The sequence below is a fragment of the Diplotaxodon limnothrissa genome, linkage group LG1, assembly GCF_057381915.1.
Source record: "Diplotaxodon limnothrissa isolate DT_005_m linkage group LG1, D_limnothrissa_male_GT1.1, whole genome shotgun sequence".
Taxonomy (NCBI): domain Eukaryota; kingdom Metazoa; phylum Chordata; class Actinopteri; order Cichliformes; family Cichlidae; genus Diplotaxodon; species Diplotaxodon limnothrissa.
The window spans coordinates 39,510,544-39,527,054 of record NC_140596.1 but is presented as its reverse complement, the minus strand read 5'-3'; the positions used below and the strand labels follow the sequence as shown (position 1 = coordinate 39,527,054).

The 16,511-nt window shown below is 42.9% G+C and overlaps 1 protein-coding gene across 1 annotated transcript in view; it reads left to right on the top strand.

Annotated features, from left to right (window-relative positions):
- The window catches only part of large2 (LARGE xylosyl- and glucuronyltransferase 2), a 140,941-nt gene that overhangs the window by 55,851 nt on the left and 68,579 nt on the right, over positions 1-16,511 (top strand). The window contains exon 2 of the mRNA XM_085350346.1: positions 4,821-4,921. The gene's annotated coding sequence lies outside the window, so the exon portion shown is untranslated. The remainder of the gene's footprint in view (positions 1-4,820; positions 4,922-16,511) is intronic.

The window sequence follows — 16,511 nt, the reverse complement described above, 5'->3', positions numbered from 1 at the left end:
GCTATTATAGTCATACAATGTTCCTGGAGTTATAATTCAGGTCCACCCCTCACCCAGCATGTCCAGTCTTGTGAAAAAAAACAATGCCAAACCTGAGGCTTTAAAATAGCCGCCCACTAGCCAGTGTGTCACGCCACAGTGACGGACATCCATCTCTTAAATAGTCTATGGTTGTTAGTTAGAGAGAGACATAACACAGAAGACACCGTCAGCAGCTTGGGGTTTTTCCATGTCTGGTATTGCATCAGTGTTTCCTTGTGTGTTTTTAGTAGTTTGTGACTTGACTGTAAACTTAGGACAGGTGAGTTAAAATGACCGAAATCTGCTCTGATATTTAGTAGTTTCAGTACAAGAGAATGGAGACTATAGCGGGGGACTGTTGTGACATGAGTGCAAATGAACTGGGCGAATAATATAAATCCATATCCTTCACTTCCACTGTATTTATTTTAGTTTTGTTGTTACAGCCATTTTATTTGATCTTGAATGCATTTGTTGTTTTTTATTTTAAAAAGTTGTGAAACTCTTGTTTAAATGATCAATTGTGCTGCCTCCATAGAAATTCCGTCTGTTTTTATTTAAAGGCCTCACTTAACTTGTGCATTTTTTATAGATGTACTCGAGGCTGGTACAACACACATCTGACTTACTTGTTAATAATTTGTTTTAAGAAACTGCCATGGTTTGTTTCTTTTCCCCTAAAGCCTAAATGAGCATTTAAGTATTTGTCAAGTCAAAAATTACATTGAGTTTACTTGAAAAATGACAAACTGTCCATGTTAAAAAGCTGAAGATGTGTATTTCTGGCATTCTGTGTGTTCTCGCATGCAGGGGTCAGAAATCACCCAACAGCTATTTTTATACAGCAGGTGGGGGGACCCCTGAGGCATGCCTACAGTGGAAATTTACCTGCCCCCCAATGTCTGTGTCTGTGTCTGGGGATTTAAGATTGGCACGTGACAGATAAGAGCAGTGATCCTCCCCCCGTGTCTGTGCACTCACACAGAGAGTATGCACCACGGTGCGTTTGCATGTGCTAAACTCTGCTAAGCCTCGGCCGTGGGGAAGAAGAGCACATTTCCTCTTTCCAGAAATATCTTCATTGCTGTAAGAAGAATCAAATAATCAGATTAGCTAAGGCCATGCAAACTAAGCTGAATCCCTTGATTGTGTTTACTACCAACTAAAACAAAAAGACAAGCTCCTTCTCACACTGGGCTGGACTCAGTCTGGGGTAGATGGCCCCCTCCTCCTGCTCCTCTCGCCCCAGGCCGTATGGAGGAGCTTTAATGGCTGCTGTTGTTTCACACTAAGAGCCAATCTGGCTGTGCTCCTGGAGCCATCAGACGGGCTGTTAGCACACAAACAACAGCATCACTCCAGCTATCAGCTGCAGTAAAAACAGTGTGGGACCTCCTGTGGTTCAGGATGATCCTAGCCCCCCCACATCCTCGTTGATGCTGGTGCAGATTAGACTGTCGGCATGCGAGGAGACTGTTTGTCACAGGCTCTGGCTAAGATCGGGCTCCGGGGCAGAATTTCTCGGATTTTTGACAGGCGTCGTGTCGCCTCCCTCTGTTCTATACAACAGAAGAGAGGAGCTGCCGTCTGGATGGAGCCCAGGCAATGCCAGGGAGGACAAAAGAAAGACAAGATTTTTTTGTGTATGTTAATTCTTTTCCCTCTTCTTTTTTCACTCCTGCCGTCTGCTTCTCTGTCCCCCTGTTTCCCTCCAGAGCTTCACCCCACAGTGTTCCCTTCCCGAAAGTCAACCGTTGTAACCCATACGGAAAAGAAATAGTAAAAACTTATATGTGATTACTCATGAAAGTGGCCACTTTCATGAGTAAATCATATAAGGCTTACATGATTTACTCATGAAAGTGGCCACTTTCGCATTACTTTCATACATTGTTTTAGTAAGTATCCAAAACATACAAGTTTCATTATATAATTTTTCAAGGCATCTTATATCTGTTTCCACTCTTATATGCTTTTCATACAAGTTTCACACAAGACAGATACAAACTTTATAAGATTTATATATATCTTTTCCATATGGGAAGCCCTGCCCACAGACTTGGAGTCACGTTTTACACAACACCCCTCACAACAATAACCCGTGATGTTTTTATCTCAGTAAATCAGTCTGATTGGAAGGCACCATTGATCCATTCCAGTGCTCCTGAGCTTTTTCATCAGGCATTCTTTATGGAAAAGGCAACGATGGATACAGTTCAAAAAGATCAAAAAGTCTGAAATAAAAATTTAAGGAAAATGATATCCTAAAATGCATTTACATTCATTTTTTACATTTTTTTTAAGTCGTTGTGGTTTTATTGTTGCTTGCTTATTTTTGTTTTGGCCCATTATTAAGTGCTTAATTTATTTGAGAATGTAGTTATTTGGGCCAAGGCCAAGAATAATGCTGGTCATCTTCTACTCTTGCATTAGCAACTTCAAAGTAGCTTCAGAGCTAGTCTAAGACAGCCATCCCACTTCCACAGTATAAAAGGTCCGGTGGCTACTGTGACATCACTCATGTCACCTTTGTGATTGGATCAGACTGAAAACACAAGCTCATTGGCTAAAGGAATTCGAAGTCATTAGCCAATTGTTTATTTCCGAATCTTATTCTATGACACTGAGGGGGGAAAAAATCTGTTTGCATTTTAATCAGTATCACTCCCTCCAGTTAATACACGACACCACGGTTCTTCATTCACTGATGGATTTATTCTTCCGTCAAACTTCTCCTCAGAAACACCATAAAATCCACCGTCAAACTGTTATTACATAAAAGTACAGAATGACCAACATAAATATTACAAATAAACATTTAAACCCAAGTTAACAAATACGCGATAAACAAACACAGTTAACGTACCTCGCTGGCTGCACGTAACCGTGAGGGAATGAGTCCGCTTCAGGAACAAAACTTAACAAAAATAATTCCCAATTTCTTCTTCTTTGCAGCTTTCTTTTACTTTAAACTGCTTATTTATTCCTTCTTCTGCCTTAGTTAACTTATTAACTTAGCTTCTTTGCACATGCTTTTTACTTCCCTTTACGTCACTTAAAAAGGCCTGTGTGCAACACAGAATGAACCTTAGTTCCTACCCCAAAAGGAACAACAATAAATAAAGAAAATAAATAACATAAATGAACACAATAAATTAAACAAACTGACATAATTTACATTTATGGCAGTTAAAATCAGTGTAATCCAAAACAAGTAACTGAAACCATAAATGTTTAGAGAGGTCTGGGCACTTTTGCAGCTACAGCTATTGCTCCCTGGTGGCCATTTAAGAGAATGCAGGTCTAATGGTGCAGACGACAGTCAGGACATGTTCCCCGACCCAAAGGCGCAGGGAACAAACGCTCTTGTCCACTGGAAAAACTCCAACGTACAGGCAGCAAGGCGAGGGGATACTAAGATTCCTACCTCAGCCTGCCGCCTCTCGCCAAGGGCAACTCTAGACTAAGGGAGTCCAGCTCCTCTCCAGGGTTCTGGAGCCCTTTGCGTTGAGCTGGTACCTCTCAACCTCACGCGGTGGATCGGGTCCTTCCCCACCAGAGAGGTGACATTCCATTTTCCAATCGTTAGTCTCGGTAGCTGGTGATTGGCCCAACAGGGTCTCTGACCCCGGCCGCCGCATGGGCCCACCCTACAGGTAGTAGCCCCATGTCCCATGGTCTCCAGGCGCTCGCCCTCGGGCACCCTCCCTGGGCCTGGTTCCAGGGTGGGGCCCTGGTAACCCTATCCTGGGCAGGGTGAATTGTTCCCTAGATCTTATACTCACAGGGGTTTTTGAATCCTCTCTTTGTCTGGTCCATCACCTGAAACCAGTTTGCCATGGGAGGCTGTACGAGGGAGCAAAAGCCCCCTGGCAACATGAGATCCCTGGGACACACAAGCCCCTCCACCATGTGAAGGTAGCGGATGTATGGATGGAAGGAACGTTTAGTATTTCCAAACAAAAATTGCTGCACTACATGTATTACAAATAAAGAAAACGTATCATGACAGTACCCGTAGATCTCCATCAAATACCATATCCCATCAGTATGACTACATATAAATTATTACCTATAAAGAATATTCAACTGAAAATAATTTGTTCTGTGGTAAACAGGCAAATGAGATACAATCGCTAAGACTGTTTGAAAAATCCATGCAGCTGAGGGTCTTCTTTGTTCTGGAGAGCTTTCAGTAGACCGGAAGAAACACTGCAAAGGAGAGGTAGAAATGACTGAAAAGTCTTAAAAATGATCCAAAAAGATTCAGTTTAATGTCATTAGGGCAAAGAAAGAGGGTATGTAACTAGTACTAATGGCTTATTTATTGACTTTTTTGAAAAGGTTTTGCATTTGATGTTTAAAATGGCACAGGAGTCCTTGTTGCTTAAAAAGACGAGCTGCTGCACTGCTGAACCCACGCATGCACAGGAAGTGATGTAGTATTTAGCCTCAAATTAAAGAAATAGACAACCTCACACTCCTGTGCAGGTTGATCGACAGAGGAGACATGGTTTCAGAGCGCTGGCAACCGAAAAACCTTGTGAATTTCAACTTGAGCAATGACAGTAATGAGAAGCTCTGTCTGCTGCGTGATTGACAGCTCAGTCTGTAGCTTTTGCTGTTTGATATTCAGATGCTTTTGGTTGAGCAGCTCAGAGGAAATCTTCACTCTTTCTGTTCATTTCTGTTAAAAAAATATTATTCTTTAGTATCTTATAAGATTGTCTGAATATTAGTAATTGTTCCAGTCCTGCCATACAGCTGCTGTCATCTCATAGCTATTTTTATTTCTGCAGACTGGATCTTCCCCGGATGGTTCCTGTTGACTTCGACTGAAGAGCCTCTCCGTCACTTCTCATCACTTTACCCCACACGGGGATTTACATTAGCCAATCTGGTGAGGAATCTTTTTAATTGATTATATTTTTTTGCCTGTAAAACACCCCCTCAGTGAGTGCGTGTGGACCTGCATAGAGTCTCTGAAGAAAACGACTGAAGAGTTGGTGTAAAATCAGCTGTGTGGGGACATAATAGGATTCAGTTTATATCTGATGAGATGCAGAGAAATCTTCAGAGACCAGATTCACAAATTCTTGGATGTAATCCAGAAATGAGCTGCTTGGAACTGGTGAATGTATTGTTTTGGCTCTTTGTTGATTCCTGTGCATGTGCGTTTACGTGACTGGTTTTGTGATATTTTTTTTCTGTTGTCTTGTTTGTGTGACATGACAGGAAATCTAAAATGTTCAGCAGCAGCAGCAGCAGCAGCTGTGGTGCTTTACCCAGCAAACACCTCTAGAACATGTTGTCCCACATCACAAAGGTCATTGCATAATTATGTTGTGTAAATTAGCATCCAAGGTATTTATCCCCTGTGGCTGTCACATGGTGTTATTTTTCTTCTTCTTCCTCTTAATAGAGCTGCAGTGGAAATTATTTATGTGTGCTTGAAGCAGTTTGGGTACAAATTTAGCTCAGAGGAGCAGCTCTCTGAGGAAGCTTCCCATACGATCGATGCTGCACTGTTATATGATTTTCTGTAGCATCGGACTTGCTAAATGGAAGCATCACAGCACTTTGTTTTTCTTCGGCTGTTGCTTTTGAATTGATGTCTGCATATTTTTAGTCATTTATGTAAAATTTTAATGTGCCAGACTTATAACAAGTAATGTCTTTGTAGATGTTACTCAGATGTTTGCAGTTTTACAGGTGGCCGACTAGTGTGTTTAATTAAAAACGGCAGCTTTTGAATCAGGGGCCGTTTGGACTGGGTGATGAATCAGATTTGAATTAAAATTAAAATAAATTACAATTTTGGCTTGGAGCAGTTTTGGGTTAAATGCTGTTAGGTCTGTGGATAACACAAACTGTAGACATCTTGAATCTTTACATTTAAAACTTGCATTTAAAGCTGCATTTCCTCCAAAAAGTAACAGAGGCAGCATCTGCCTACAAGGGTTCGAGTCTAGCTTTACAAAAGAAACAGTCACCAGCATAGAAAAAACTACAAATGGAAGATTTCAACTAGTGCAACTGCTGTAATAGCTCTGTCCTGTTTGGAAAGAAAAGCAAAGTAAGTTGTACAAGTACTTTGCATTCAAAAACTCCACAGCTGAGGTTTTGCTTCAACATCTGCCAGAGCAACACTCTGCGTGGCCTCTTAGCACAGGTCAGTTGCATCCAGTGTCCCACAGGCTAATTAAGCCCAACCAGGAGTCCTTCTAGTGCTTGATGGCTCCCTTCACTTCCAGTGTCCACCAACCCATTCAGGGATTACCACCATGACAGCTACCTTGAGGTTTGGAAACAGGGTCCATGTCCAGAGGCTGATGTCACCAGCTTTCCTCAGAATACTGTTGAAGTTGGGATTAACAATCCTATGGATCCCAGCCTCTGCCAGATTTTTCTACCTTCTCTGTATGTTTTGGGTGTCCCCGCCCAACTGCTCACCAGCTGGTCATCAGGAGCTCAGCTCCTCTCTTCACCTAAATGTCCAGAACACACAGCCACAGGTCTAATACAGAATCAATCATCGACCTGCAACTGAGTGTCCTGATGCCACTCTGCTGTGCGCTAAAGAATGCATTTGTGTTCAGACATGGTGTTAATCAAGGACAAACTTTGACTTGCAGAGAAGTCCAATGATACAACACTGCTCAGGTTCAGATCAGGCAAGCCGTTCCTCTAGAACGGGTGGGGAACTCCAGGCCTCGAGGGCCGATGTCCTGCAGATTTTAGATCTCACCCTGGGTCAACACACCTGAAATGATTAGGTCATTCCAGACCTCTGGAGAACTTCAAGACATGTTGAGGAGGTCATTTAGCCATTTAAATCAGTTGTGTTAGATCAAGGACACATCTAAAACCTGCAGGACACCGGCCCTCGAGGCCTGGAGCTCGACACCCCTGCTCTAGATGACTCACCTCCAGCCCTCACTGTCGTTTCACACATGAGCATTGAAATATCCCAGTAGGACAATGGAGCTGCCAGGTAGGGCACCCTCCAGCACTGCAGCCAGCAACTTCAACAAGGCTGAGTACTTTGTATTATTAAACTGCAATCTGGATGCCTTCCATGAGCCACAGTTGCATTAAAGCAATGCTCTTGTCCACTTGAAAAAAAAAAACCAATTTTCAGGCACAAGAATACCTTCCTCTGCCAGCCACGTCTCGCCAAAGACAACACAGCCCAAGCTGAGTATGACATCAGGACTCGCTAAGGCTCCTCCCACAACAAAGACAAAAGAGAGATCATCAGTTACACAAAAGTGTCATAATCCTATTTCCCACCAAACTGTTAATGGCAGCAGCAAAATAATAAGATGTTGGCTATCCCAGTGGTCTGAAACTATACAACCATACCTCATGCTCGTAGCCTGACAGTCCCGATTGGACAGAGTAGTTAAATGTGGTGTGTTTCAGTGGGGTTTTTTTTCACATTAATTAGATAGCAATAATTAAATATTAAAATGCTATTAAAAGTTCTTAAATGAAACTGCTGGACACCAGTTTAGAAGCTGTAACTCTAAATGTTAAGAAAAAATCATTAGCACCACTAATCAGTTACTTGAGTAGTCTTCAGTGCCCTGACTTAATAATGCTAGACTGCACCACAGGACAACCACCTGGTGTCTGACACCAGATTACCTTTCAGGTGGTAAATATCTCAAATCTCTCTCGCCTGTTAATGAAACAGGCAGCAGCTGCAGTAGCCTGTTGGCTATCGTGAATGATAGCCAACACACACACAGTTAACTGTCTGGTTAGGCAGATTTACATCACCAAGTTAGACCTGAGCACTGATGCACTGTTATCATATCTAAAAGACCTCATAGTACAATACAGGGAGTGCAGAATTATTAGGCAAGTTGTATTTTTGAGGAATAATTTTATTATTGAACAACAACCATGTTCTCAATGAACCCAAAAAACTCATTAATATCAAAGCTGAATGTTTTTGGAAGTAGTTTTTAGTTTGTTTTTAGTTTTAGCTATTTTAGGGGGATATCTGTGTGTGTAGGTGACTATTACTGTGCATAATTATTAGGCAACTTAACAAAAAACAAATATATACCCATTTCAATTATTTATTTTTACCAGTGAAATCAATATAACATCTCCACATTCACAAATATACATTTCTGACATTCAAAAACAAAACAAAAACAAATCAGCGACCAATATAGCCACCTTTCTTTGCAAGGACACTCAAAAGCCTGCCATCCATGGATTCTGTCAGTGTTTTGATCTGTTCACCATCAACATTGCGTGCAGCAGCAACCACAGCCTCCCAGACACTGTTCAGAGAGGTGTACTGTTTTCCCTCCTTGTAAATCTCACATTTGATGATGGACCACAGGTTCTCAATGGGGTTCAGATCAGTTGAACAAGGAGGCCATGTCATTAGTTTTTCTTGTTTTATACCCTTTCTTGCCAGCCACGCTGTGGAGTACTTGGACGCGTGTGATGGAGCATTGTCCTGCATGGAAATCATGTTTTTCTTGAAGGATGCAGACTTCTTCCTGTACCACTGCTTGAAGAAGGTGTCTTCCAGAAACTGGCAGTAGGACTGGGAGTTGAGCTTGACTCCATCCTCAACCCGAAAAGGCCCCACAAGCTCATCTTTGATGATACCAGCCCAAACCAGTACTCCACCTTGCTGGCGTCTGAGTCGGACTGGAGCTCTCTGCCCTTTACCAATCCAGCCACGGGCCCATCCATCTGGCCCATCAAGACTCACTCTCATTTCATCAGTCCATAAAACCTTAGAAAAACCAGTCTTGAGATATTTCTTGGCCCAGTCTTGACGTTTCAGCTTGTGTGTCTTGTTCAGTGGTGGTCGTCTTTCAGCCTTTCTTACCTTGGCCATGTCTCTGAGTATTGCACAACTTGTGCTCTTGGGCACTCCAGTGATGTTGCAGCTCTGAAATATGGCCAAACTAGTGGCAAGTGGCATCTTGGCAGCTGCACGCTTGACTTTTCTCAGTTCATGGGCAGTTATTTTGCGCCTTGGTTTTTCTACACGCTTCTTGCGACCCTGTTGACTATTTTGAATGAAACGCTTGATTGTTCGATGATCACGCTTCAGAAGCTTTGCAATTTTGAGACTGCTGCATCCCTCTGCAAGATATCTCACTATTTTTGACTTTTCTGAGCCTGTCAAGTCCTTCTTTTGACCCATTTTACCAAAGGAAAGGACGTTGCCTAATAATTATGCACACCTGATATAGGGTGTTGATGTCATTAGACCACACCCCTTCTCATTACAGAGATGCACATCACCTAATATGCTTAATTGGTAGTAGGCTTTCGAGCCTATACAGCTTGGAGTAAGACAACATGCATGAAGAGGATGATGTGGACAAAATACTCATTTGCCTAATAATTCTGCACTCCCTGTAGAGCATTTTAGCTCCTGTTTCAACAACATTAAAGTATTGAACAGTTGTCATGAATGTTAATCTGCAATTACCCATATTGGTCATCTCTCAGGTAGCGGCTATGGCTAATAAAAGAGCTGCAACATTAATGTGGGAGCTAGCTAACAAACAACATCAGTCCTGCTCCCTGACCTCTAACTATAGTTAATATAGTGCTCATTTAACAGAATTAAGTTTAAGTCTCTGAAAATTTGAATTTAATTAGCAGTTAGGGAGTCACGTGTCATGTGTAAACCATACAGTTATTTTTCACTTGGTCAGATAACTGACATGTTTCTATTGTCAGATTTTTCTTTAAAAAACAGAGCTGGAGATGTTCACCCCTACACGTCCATGTGTGTGTGTGTGTAACTCCGCCAGAGTGCCTGTTTCACTTTTCCTGGTCCCAAGTCCAGATAGAGGAGCAGGGTTGGAATTGAGATGTTAAAAAAATGATAATTGCAAAAAGAAATTTAATGTGTAGTTCTAAATATATTCTAAGTGCTTTTAGCATGTTTTTTACTCTGTCTCTCTCATTGTATTATTTCTTTCTCCTACAACGTAGGTTACAATAATGTAAGCATGACCAATTATGGAAATTAGGCGATGGCGTCATTTTGCGACTTCTTGCGACTTTTAGGACAACCAATAGCGATTTTCCTGACTGACGAGTTGGCAACACTGGGACTCTCTCCTGTGCGTGTTTTGTCCTGTCTGCTTTCTGCTCTTCCCTGATTGTCTATTGGAGGTTTTTTCTTCCAACCATTTATTTCCATGTACTTACTCATAAGAGGTAAACTAAAACAGAAATGAATTGAAATGAAAAGGAGGCGTTCACGACTTTTTGGCCAGCTGATTGAGCTTTTCTCCCGGTATCAGCTCGGGCATCTTCGCAGCCACTTGCCCAAATCCCCGTCCACACTTGCAAAATGGCTTTGCTTTCGATTAGCCTTTTTTCCCTTCTTCTGTTTTTCCCCCCTCTTAGAAACATAATTACCATCATGTCAACATGAAGCCCTCTGTGTTTTGTGTTCCATGTGTAGGTTTAATTTCTCAGGCTGGTTGCAGTGAGAGGAAACAGAAGGAGAACGACTCGCTGAATTCTTATTTTTTTATTTTTCCTCTCATCCTGATTACTGTGCCGTCCTCCTCCCTCTGCTTTACCCCTCGGGTTATTTAGACTTTGGGAATAAACTGCCTCTGAAGTCTGTGCGAAACGAGAGGATGTGCCAGTGCGCCGTCAGCTCCGTCACAACGCATAAAGCGGTTGGATGAGTTAGCGAGGGGGTGCTGTCTCCACCTGCGTGTGTGTTCAGGATATTTCATTGAGGGGCGTAGGCGGCATCTGGAGGCGTTTCCATTCCAATTTAAAACGAACCAACAATAATTTTCCACTTGATAAACCAAATGACATGTGGTACCTTTATAAACTGCAGCTCTTCACCCAGAGCATGTAAGTGGCACCTCCATAACGTTAATATTAAAAATCCAAAAGATGTAATTTATGGTAAATTTATGGCCTTATCTGCTGATAGATAAAGATACTTTAAAGCCATGATTCGAGCACTTCCTCCAGCCCTCACCAGATCACCATTAAATCAGTCTCACTTTCTCCTTTAGCGTACTCTTTACCCCAGAACTCGGATATTTTCCTTCCTTTTTATTGGTGCAGTTGTTGACAAAGTTTAAAAAGTGCCTTGTTGCACTGGCTTTGAAGATTGCTGCTTAGGGAACGACCTGGGACGTTCCTTGAGGTTGTCCTTTCGACCGTTCTCTCTTTGGTCCCTTTTTCAGAAGTTGTTAATGATGCCTGGAAGGATTCACTGCCTCAAAGGCTAAAGTCAGAGATCAAAAGTGTCTTATCCAAAAAAAAGAAACTTTACAGATTATAAGACTAATGAACGTAACCTGCTCCTGCTTTTTAAAGCAATTAAAATAGGTCTATAATCCTGTTGCTTTAAGGTACGAGTTTACTGATTGATTATAACACTATGTTTGCCACATCATTAGGTGCCAGATCGTTACGTGCAATGGCAATGTAGCTTACCATTGCCAGTGTGTGAATGTGTGCGTGAATGGGTGAATGACTGAATGTAGTGTAAAGCGCTTTGGGGTCCTTAGGGACTGAGGAAAGTGCTATACAAATGCAGGCCATTTACCATTTACCGTCTGGGATGGAGGAGGAGATGATGTTCTTCAGCAGCCTCTCGAACACCTTCATTACTACCGAGGTCAGTGCAACTGGCCGGTAATCGTTCAGGGATGAGGGTTTGCTGTTCTTGGGCACCGGGATGATGGCGGATCCTTTGAAGCATGTGGGGACCACATAGGGCTGTTCGATATAACGATATATATCGGATGACGATATAAAAACGTCTATCGTTTCATTTTACGCTATCGTTTGTTTCGTGGTGTTGCAAAATAAACTGTTTACGGTAATATTTTTTCATGGTTTTGATGGTCACTGTAGTGGCTATGTTAATTTCTTAAACTTCTCTCTTTCTCTTATATTTAATATAACCACACTACGGACAGACAAGCGCCTGTTTTTATGCGTTGTGGTTAGCAACAATGACGGTAACAGCATCGCGTGTCCGCTTGTTTATGTTCCACATAAATCTTTCACAATAAAGCTCAAGATCCTGTTGAGACTTAAACTGAGTCACGTGAAAGAGCAGATTATTTACGGATGAGAAGTAAAAAAGAGCCGCCAGGTGCTAAAAAATAAACCTTAGACTTGTCTTCTAACAACTTAGCTACTCAAGAGGACCTGGTACTTTTTTATAATCATAGCCTTAGCAGTATTTTAAATTCCCTGGCTCCACAAAAAACCAGAACTGTACTTTTTTCTCGCTCTGCACCCTGGTACACCCCTGAACTCCGACTACTGAAAGCTAAAGGCCGACAGCTTGAACGTCTCTATAAAAAAACTGGCCTTACTATTCATAAGGATATGTTTAATAACCACGTTCTGTTTTACCAGGAATGTATTAGTCAAACCAAATCTGCTTATTACTCTGCCATTGTCTGCTCAAGTGAGAACTCTACCAAGACCCTTTTCTCACTATCCAACTCTTTTAACAGGCCACCTGATTCTCTGCCTGCTCATCTCTATTCATCTAACTTCTGTGATGCTCTAATGCTATTCTTTATTGATAAAATTCATAAAATACACTTAGACCTGGACCCTAATGCTCAATGTAGCCTCTCTGTCCTAACTTCTCCCCCTTCTCACTTCCTCTCTGTTTTTCAACTTCCATCCTTAGCTGATATTGCTGATCTCATCCATAAATCAAAGCCTTCTACCTGCCAGCTTGATCCTATCCCCACTGTCCTCGTCAAAGCCTGCTTACTCCCTCTCCTTCCCCTCATATCTGCTATTATTCACTCTTCACTCACCACTGGAACTGTTCCTGCTTCCTTCAAAGTTGCTGCTATTACCCCAATTCTGAAAAAAACTGGTCTAGATCCCAACAACTTTAATAATTTTCGTCCTATCTCCAATCTACCATTTCTCTCAAAAATCCTTGAAAAAATAGTTGCTTCACAAGTCCATCTTCACCTAACTGATAATAACCTTTACGAACAGTTCCAGTCTGGCTTTCGTCCTCTACATAGCACTGAAACTGCTCTTATAAAAATAACAAACGACCTTCTTATGGCAGCTGATTCTGGTCTCCTCTCCATCCTTATTCTCCTTGATCTGAGTGCAGCTTTTGACACCATCTCTCATCCCATTCTCCTTAGCAGATTAGCTTCTATTGGTCTCTCTCACACTCCACTAGCCTGGTTTAAATCATACCTATCTGACCGCACTCAGTTCATTCAATTAAAATCCTTCACTTCTCAGCTTTCCCCTCTATCCACTGGGGTGCCCCAGGGATCTGTCCTCGGGCCCCTTCTTTTCATCATCTACCTTCTTCCACTCGGACATATTTTTCGTAAATATAATATTCAGTTCCACTGCTACGCCGATGACACCCAGCTCTATCTCTCTACCAAACCTGACTCTACTCTTCCTCCACCCTCCCTCATCCTCTGTCTAGCTGAACTTAATTCTTGGTTCTCCTCCAATTTCCTTAAACTCAACAGCAATAAATCGGAACTTCTTCTGGTTGGCACTAAACGACTGCTATCCAGAATTAACAACTTCTCTCTCACCATCAATAACTCGCTGGTCCCTATCTCTCCCTCTGTGAAAAGCTTGGGTGTCATTCTCGATAGCACATTATCCTTTAACTCACATATCAATAATATTACACGTGCAGCATATTTCCAACTCCGTAACATTAATCGCCTCCGCCCCTTCCTCACACCTCACGCCACTGCCATTCTCATCCATAATCTTGTTATCTCTAGAATTGACTACTGCAACTCATTATTATTTGGCCTTACACAAAAATCTATCAACAAGCTCCAACGTGTCCAGAACTCTGCTGCCCGTATTATTACTAGGACTTCTACCCACCACATCTCCCCAATCCTGAAGCAACTTCACTGGCTCCCGGTTAAACTTCGCATCCATTTTAAAATAATTCTGTATACATTCAAGGCTATTCATTCTCTCTCTCCACCGTACCTCTCTGACTTATTACAGATGAAGCTCCCATCCCGCTGCCTCAGATCTTCATCTTCTCTTTCTCTCTCTGTTCCCTCTGCTCGTCTGATTACAATGGGAGGGAGGGCTTTTAGCTGCTCTGCCCCTCGACTTTGGAATTCCCTACCCCCGGACCTCAGAAATATTAGTTCATTCTCTCTTTTTAAGTCCACCCTCAAAACTCATCTGTTTAAAATTGCCTATTCTTAAATTTCTGTATGCTTTAACTTTTATCTTCTATTTTTATTATTGTGTATATTTCCAGTTTTTATCTGTTGTACAGTGTCCTTGGGTGCTTTGAAAGGCGCTATTTAAATAAAATGTATTATTATTATTATTATTAAATGTTAGAACAGGCTTTTCCCCGCAGCACGCCGTGTAATAAATACAAAGAAAATGGCGGCCGTTACAACTTGTGTCTAAAAATGTATCGTTTCATGCATCGGTTAAAACACTGGACTCCAGATACATGACGCGCAGCTGGAAACACTTCCCGCAAGTCAAGCTGCCCGAGATTCACAGAATTTACAGAAAATGTTAAATTTTTGTGATTTATATCGTTACCGGGATGATAGAATTCTTATATCGGGACATGAGATTTTGGTCATATCGCACAGCCCTAGGACCACAGGCTTGGCCAGGGACTCTTTGAAGATGGAAGTGAACACACCTGCTAGCTGGTCAGCCCAGCAGCGCAGCAGACGGCCGGTGATGCCGTCTGACCCCGCCGCTTTCCTTGTGGTCACTCTACTCAATGCCACTCGGACGTCATGCTCCGCGATGCTGATCACCGGTCTCTCGCTGATGACGTCACTGTCTTCGGTAGTCAGGTGGTAGTTAGCATTAGCCGCCTGGCTCATTGTTGAATGCAGAGTCTGCGTTGATCGGCGCAGTGTCCCTGGCTTTGTAGTCCGTAATGGTGCGTGGTCCGTACCATATACTCCGTGTGTCACCCTGGTGGAAGCGAGACTCCATGCGCTCCCCGTACCGGCATTTGGCATCTCTCACCGCGCGCCACACGCCGTATGAGACCGCTTTGTAGGCACTCATATCGCCAGTGGGGAGACCCGCATTGTAGGTGGCGGTCCTGGTGTTCACTGCAGCACAATTTGTCCACCTACGGTTTCTGGTTCGGGAATGTGGCGACTCTCGCAGTGGGGATAATCTCCTCCACTAGCATATTAACGAAGATTACTGCTACGTCCATAAACTCATTGCTGTCAACTGCGCATGCTCTGAACATGTCCCAGTCTACGTCGTTGAGTGCATCCTGTAGCGTAGCTTCTGATTGGGCAGACCAACGTTTCGCCTCCCTCGTGGTTACTTCTTCCCTCTGTATGTTTTGTTTATACTGGGGAGTGAGGAAGATGGCGTTGTGGTCAGACTTCCCAAAAGCCGGGTGTGAGACAGCTTTGTAGCCCTGCTTGTATGGTGTGTAGCAGTGGTCCAAAATTCGATCCCCCCTCGTCAAACACGAGACACGCTGGTAGAAGTTTGGCATGACTTGTCCGAGGTTCACTTTATTAAAGTCTCCTGCTACAATGAGGGCTGCGCTCGGGTCCTTGTTTTGAAATGAACTCAGCACATCATGTAGTTCGGACAAAGCCATACCTGTGTCCGCTTGGGGTGGGATGTAGACCATGGCGATGACCAAGATGAACTCACGGGGCAGATAGAAAGGGTGGCACTTAATGCTCAGGAATTCCAGATGTGGCAAGCAGCCGCTGGAAAGAGTAGAAATGGTCCTGGCATCACACCACTTTCTGTTTACCCTGAAACACTCCTCCACCTTTGGTTTTGTTCGACTCTGCCGTTCTGTCCGCGTGGAGCACACAGAATGAATACGACGGAGTTACGGCCTGGTCCGGCATGTTTGGGGGTCAGCCATGTCTCCGTGAAGCACAGAATGTTGCAGTCCCTCATGTCACGTTGGAAGGTGACTCTTGCTCTTAGGTCATCAAGCTTGTTCTCCTAGCATCCTACTAGTATGTTGGCCAGTAGGATGCTGGGCAGTGGTGTGCGATGTCTCAGTCTGTTCCGCGTTTCCCCCGGCGCTTCTTTGTTCTACGCCTTGGATGAGCGGCCCATCCTTTGTTGTTGTCCGCGCTGTGTGTAGTATCTCTGGCAGCCAGGATGGGTCAAGTTTAAAAGTGTCCAAGATTAAATGTGCAACCTTGTCACCGATGTTTACAAGTGATCTGCTGTCGTAGACTATAAAACTAGAGGATTTTGGACTGTAAACCAGAGCAGAAAATAAGCAATAAACTAAAAAGGTGCATAGTCGGAGCCAAGCGGTCAGGAAGAATGTGGCCGCACCATATTCTGTATCATTACAGTCATTTTAGAAGCAAGTCTCCCAATTGCTACCACTAAGGATTCCTAAATGAATGAGGAGATAATGTGGTCAATGAAACAGAAACTGTATGGAATCACAGTTAAAATCCAAAGTAAAGGAAAAGAAAGAAAGAAAG